Here is a 6,048-nt window from a genome sequence, read left to right on the forward strand (position 1 = left end):
GGATTACTGTTGAGGTCCTGTTTTGTGACCTACTAGCTGGTGTGACTTTGGACACGTCACATCCCTTTTGTGAGTCCAGTTCCTTCAACCTGGAGATAATGAGATCTGTCTCACAGGGTTGTTGGGAAGGGTTAATGTGGTAATGGATGCCTAAGTGCTTTGCAAACTGAAAAGAAGTCCATGTATGAAATGGTTATTATCATCATTAACATTGTTATTATTTTGGAAATCACTTCCGTGGAACATAAATGCAGTCTCCAGAGCTCCTTTGAGCCTCTAAGTGTGCAGATCGTATTTAGAAGTTTATATCATACCCGATATGGGGTTGAACAACAGCCAACTAGTGCTAATAGCCCTGGGTTCTTATTTACGGAGTGCCTTTCCTTGGAGCTCAAGAGCTGTTAAAAGCTGGTTCCATCATCCTCAATCAATTTCCATTTAGTCATTCATTCAACAAATATTTACTGTATTCCTACTAAGTGTCAGGCAGGATTTGTCGGGGTGGGTTGCTGATATTAAGGTCCTGTTACATTAGGGGAACTGCAGATGACACAGAAGAAAAGGGACTTCTAAGAGCCAGATGGGAAGGCAGGGTGGGGTCCGGGGTGCAGCTCAGAGCTACGGTAAAGCGGTGGCTGATGTACTAAGAATAATCGTTTCAGAAACTGAAGCTGGGCACCTTTGGTCTGAGCCACGTCTTCATCTACAGCAAACTGTGCCTTTGCCTGATTTGCCCATAATGAGAAATGATGTCAGTGACTGAAAGGCACATTGTGTGACCCGAGTTACACGGGTTAGGTTTCTAAATTGCTTTGGTCGGCTCAGTTTCAGACACTTTGGAGAGAAAAGTTTCAAACTAGCCTATTGATTGAGAGAGATGTGAGTCTGTCCCAGCGCTGACTCCAGCAGGGCCCCGCACCTGGCTGAGACACATTTCACACAGTTGTAGTTTCACTTTTATCCTCCAGAGAGAACTGGCTCTTTCTTCCAAGTGGAGGATTTTTAAGATGCTGGGATGAAAGCTCCCCTTTCATGTGTGGGTGACTCAGAGCAGGGAGTCAGCAAGGATGTGGTGACCAGCCCAAGGTGCTACAAAGGAGCATGAGGCATGTTTCCCGTTTTCAGCCTTGTAGCCTCTCAAAGACACTTCCTATCAAGGGCTCTGAGCGAGCCTCTGCAGTTCTAGCCAGAATAGGGAAATTGCATAGATCACTTGTACCACTTCCAGTGGCATGATTGTTATAGGGAATTTGACACATTTGCTGAGGGATTAGGGACCAAGAGAAAGATGTAGACATGATAGGACCTTCTCCCTCTAAGAGCCCACTACAGGGTGATTAAGAACATACAAAACTAATTGGAAGGGGCTGTTCACTCAACAAACTGTTCTTGACAGAATTTGTTTATCTGAATTATAAATCTTTAAAGAGTAAAAAGGAATTTGGTGGCATCTGGAAAGTTCTTCTGTTTTGTTTTACTTCTAGAACATGGAATTTGGGATAATTTTGTAGGTAACTAAGAAGAATTGGGATGAAATGTTCAGTTTGATATAAAGTTTCAGTTATGAAAGATGAATACGTTCTAGAGATCTGTACAACATAATACATATAGTATACACTGTACAGTATAGTAACTGTGCTGGGTTGTGCACTTAGAGATTTGTCAAGAGGGCAGATCTCATGTTAAGTGTTCTTATCACACACATACACACACAGACAAAACAGACAACCACCACTACCACCAACAAAAATAAAGGGACACAAAGAAACTTTTGGAGGTAGTGGATATGTTTATTACCTTTATTGTGGTGATGGTTTCAAGGATGTGTGCATGTGTTCAAACTCATCAAATTATATATGTTAAATATGAAGTTTTTTGCATGTCAGTTATACCTCAATAAAGCTGTTAAAAAAAAAAAAAGAGTGGAAGAGAAAGGTGCATTCCAGAGGTGAGCAGTGTCCTAGAGACAGGGAAGCAGAAGCTGCTCCCGGACACCTGGAGGGGTCCTGTTAGGACAGACTGGAGGGCAAGATAGGCGCGCGCTGTGTGAGAGGCTTCCTCTGGGTCACCTTGACAGCAAGCTTGACCTCTAATTCGATGCACAATCCTCTGAAAGTGCTATTTGGAAGCATTTAATGCTTGTTCACGTGCAACCTTAACCCTTGGTCTGTATTTACCATTTCACAACTCGCCCAGTCTCTTATATGCCATAGATGGCTCTGGGCAACTGGAAATCTGACTTCTTCTCAAAATAATGAGATTGAAATTCCTGATGAGTGAGGGCTCAGAAAAAAATCTGTCACAATGGTTTTTCCAGCCACTACTTTGGTTGGGATTTGCTGTAAATACTGCAAATCCTTGGCTTGCTTTTGACAAAATGGCCGTAGAAATTCAGTAACCATGATGGGTCATTAGTTTTATTTTGATAAATAATATTTTGCTTGGATGAGACCAAAAAAAAAAATTCCTCTATCTTAATTTTGACTGTATTTATTTGAATTACAAAATCTCCTTTCTCCTTGGTTTAATTATAGGTAAATATATAGGTGTATTTTTGGAAGTAGAGTCTCCTCTTATTCTTCACTTGATTATAAAGATTACAATAGATAGAATGCAATGTTGTCAGTGATTCAGAAATCAGTAAATGTAACTATTTTCTAGTTTTCTACAAAGCAATGTATTCCCTTTTAAGTATTTCTGTTTCAGATTCCTTAGGTTTATCAAATGAACAGCAGGCAGGAGTGTTTAAATATATAGCACCACTATTTCTGAAATACCCAGAGCCCCAAACTAGCGATAGAGCGGTGTGGAGAGTGGGCTGGCCTTGGCCCCAGGGTGCCAGTGGAATGGATTTCACAGGGACTCTGCCACTTATTTTTGTGATGTTGGGCAAGTCCCATACCCACTGTGGGCCTCAGTTTTCCTTCAGGGAAATCCTGCTTTTCCTGCCTTCACCTAATACTTAACGGGTATCTGTTAGCTGTGGTGCACTGCGTTGGACATTATACAGATGATTCTGGGGTGCTTTTCCTCACAGAGCTTCAACTCTGAAAGGGGAGCCCTAAGGGCACCCAGCAGTTTAAGTCATGGAAGAGGAACGTTTGGAGTTCTATGCGAGCCTGGGTGAGGAGCGTCGAGTTGCACTGGAGGACATGAGGTGGCGTCCTAGAGGGGCTGACACCTGTGCTGAGACTTCTGAGGGAGCCAGAAAGAAAAGCGGGCATGGAGTCTTCATAGGGAGGGAGAGCCTCAGAGATGCACACACACAGGCAGGACACAGTGTGATGCACTTGGGAGCGCAGTAGACACGTGGTTGGAGAGAAGGTCAAGCATGGGGAGAGCAGGGACATGGGCTGGAAGTGTAGTGGCGAAGGCCCTTTGAGGCTACGCTGAGAGTAATCATAATAGTAGTGGTATATTATATCATAAAATATCTGCTGCTAGTAATAACTACCTTTTTGTTGACTGAATTGAAAATAGAAATGAACCATATCTGTAGATTTTAAAGAAGGGCAAAATTAGCATTACAGAGTGCCTTGCTTTTTACCAAACAGTCATTTCAAATACATATCATCCCATTTCACAAATGTAAACAAGGATTCAGAAGATCTGCTGGCTTAACTGAGACCTATTGCTGTCAAGAGCTGAGGAAGTATTTAAATGACAGTGTCCCTCCACGACATCAGATTTTATGACTGATCATTTAAATTTTCACCAAAGTGCTTTGATAAACTTGTTTAAATTTTAGCATATTTTTGAGAATAATAAGAGTTCAACTACTTGGTAGTATTTATTCTATTTCAATTCTCCTGAGCATAGGCATTTCAGGATATTTTTCATTTCTCGGCACAGTTTTATGAGCATTCAAATTAAAGCTATTTTTCATGTTTATTGTCGCAGTAACATATTAAACACTAAATAGAAAAAAAGAAAAAAGATTAAAGTTAGAAATTGCAGTGGGAGAGAAGTGTTGAAATCCAGTTCACCAAAGATGATTGATTTCAACCACATGTGAGGTTTAACCACTTTAGTTTTATTGACTAGTAACCTTGTGAACCTTAGGAATAATCATTCACAAACTTGAAGAGTAGTAAGGATTAGAAGTAATACATACAGAGTGCATGTCTTATAGAGTAAAAGTGGCTAAGAAATTGTACTGTCACTTTCCAGGCTCAGTGCCACGTGTTCTCTTCACTCCGCCTCCAGGAAGGGCAGGTGGGCAAGGGGAGTCAGCGGGACTTCTGTGGGAGCAGAAGCCCTGGGAGATGTAGAGGTGGAAGGGCTGCTGTCCTGAAGGTGGTTGCAGAACTCACAGAGTAAGGAGGAGAGAGAGAAGCACGGCTGGAAGGGCAGAAGTTGGGTCTTGCGTCATTTTGCTTAGGGAAGTGAGGTAAATGCAAGTCAGATACAGCGCTGGTGGCCAAGGAGAGAGAGAGAATCCAGGATCAGATTGCTGAGTGGGTGAGGTCAAAGGATGGAGATCTAAATTTGCACGTGGCCCAGATGTCTTTTGTGCAATCTCAGCAGCTTGGAATGTCAAGGCAGGGACCCTCAAGGGAGCTGTGCTGGAAAGGGTAGGTCTGGAGGAAAACACAGGTGCAAGATTCAGTCTTTGCAGTCAAAGAGCTGGTTTGATAGGACAAATAAACACGAAAACCATCAAGGGAGAGCACGCCAAGGGCTTTAGGAGACGTAAATAAGTTACTACTGGAAGGCACTCCACGCAGGCAACTCCTCTGCTCCAACACGGTAACAACTGCCTGAAATGGCCAAGGCCATTGGTGCAGAAATTGAAATTGGCCCCTCAGATATGGTCATGGCCGGGCCTTAAGGGGACTCCTGGGAGTGTTAAGGCCCCTTCCTCAATTCAGCACCTTTTCCCTCTTTCTCCCTTCACCACGCCGGCAACATTTAGACTATTTGCTTCATCTCAAATCCACCCTACACTCTCTCTCCACTTAGAGTCTAGTGCTGAAACTTTCGCTAGAAACGGCTTTCCCTTCTTCACTGGAAAGGCTTTTTCGTCTTTCAGGGTTCCTTGCCCCTTCTCTGACTGGTAAAGAAACGCACCCTCTCTCCTGGGCTCCTACAGCACGAGTTTATCCAAACACTAGTGTTGGAAGGTGTCTTATCTACCAAGTATATGTCCTTGAGGCATGTGCAAAGGCCAAACGTTTAAATTCTGGAAGTGACTGGTTGGATTTCTAACTCTACAGCTCACGTGCTGTGTATTTTTAGCAAATATTATACTCGCTTGAAGTCTCAGTTTCTTGTCAGTGCTTTTATGGGGATTTCATAAGATAGTGGATATAAAGCACCCAGCTCAATGTTAGACAAAAATTAAGATGTTTGTTACATTGGTATGGAATTCACAATATAAATATAAGCTACTCGAGTACGTTACCCTGGGTTTTAGGGGCTACCTTCAGCTTGAGAAAGTTGCTTGATTTCCTACATTATCACACTGTCCTTTTGAAAAATTCTGATGCTACACAGGAACAAGTCATTCTCTTTCCTTAGCGATAAAATGGTAACATTTTAATCTTACTGGATCTATAACTCACAAAGAAGTATTCTTAAGTTCACTTCATAAACTTAGGTGTTTTCACTATTGATTTCTCTTCTGAATTCTGATTTTCAGTACATCAGTAAGATGAGTGAACTATTCCATTTCTTCTTTTTTCATTTGCTTTCTGCTTGGCTGCATTCAGACTCCCATGGCCCTCCCTTTAGAGCCTGAATGACAGCTTATTGCAATGATCACCCTTTAATGTAATTAAAAAACAGAACTCAAGTGTAACAAGGTACCATTCCATTGGTGACTCTTCCCTCTCCATCTTTGCTGCCCCAAAATGTCTGCTTTCTGTACTTATGAGACATTACTCTTTTGGCACTATGATAGTGCAAGTAATGCTGAATGTAGTAATAGCAAATGATTTGGCATGTGCATCAGTGTGGAAATAGTGTTTATAAATGCGCAGTAATGTATCCTGTAAGAATACATCATCTTTTTAAATGTGCTTCTCAAACATACTTATGTTCAGTTGA

This window comes from Camelus ferus, chromosome 1 (assembly GCF_009834535.1).
Source record: "Camelus ferus isolate YT-003-E chromosome 1, BCGSAC_Cfer_1.0, whole genome shotgun sequence".
NCBI classification, from domain to species: domain Eukaryota; kingdom Metazoa; phylum Chordata; class Mammalia; order Artiodactyla; family Camelidae; genus Camelus; species Camelus ferus.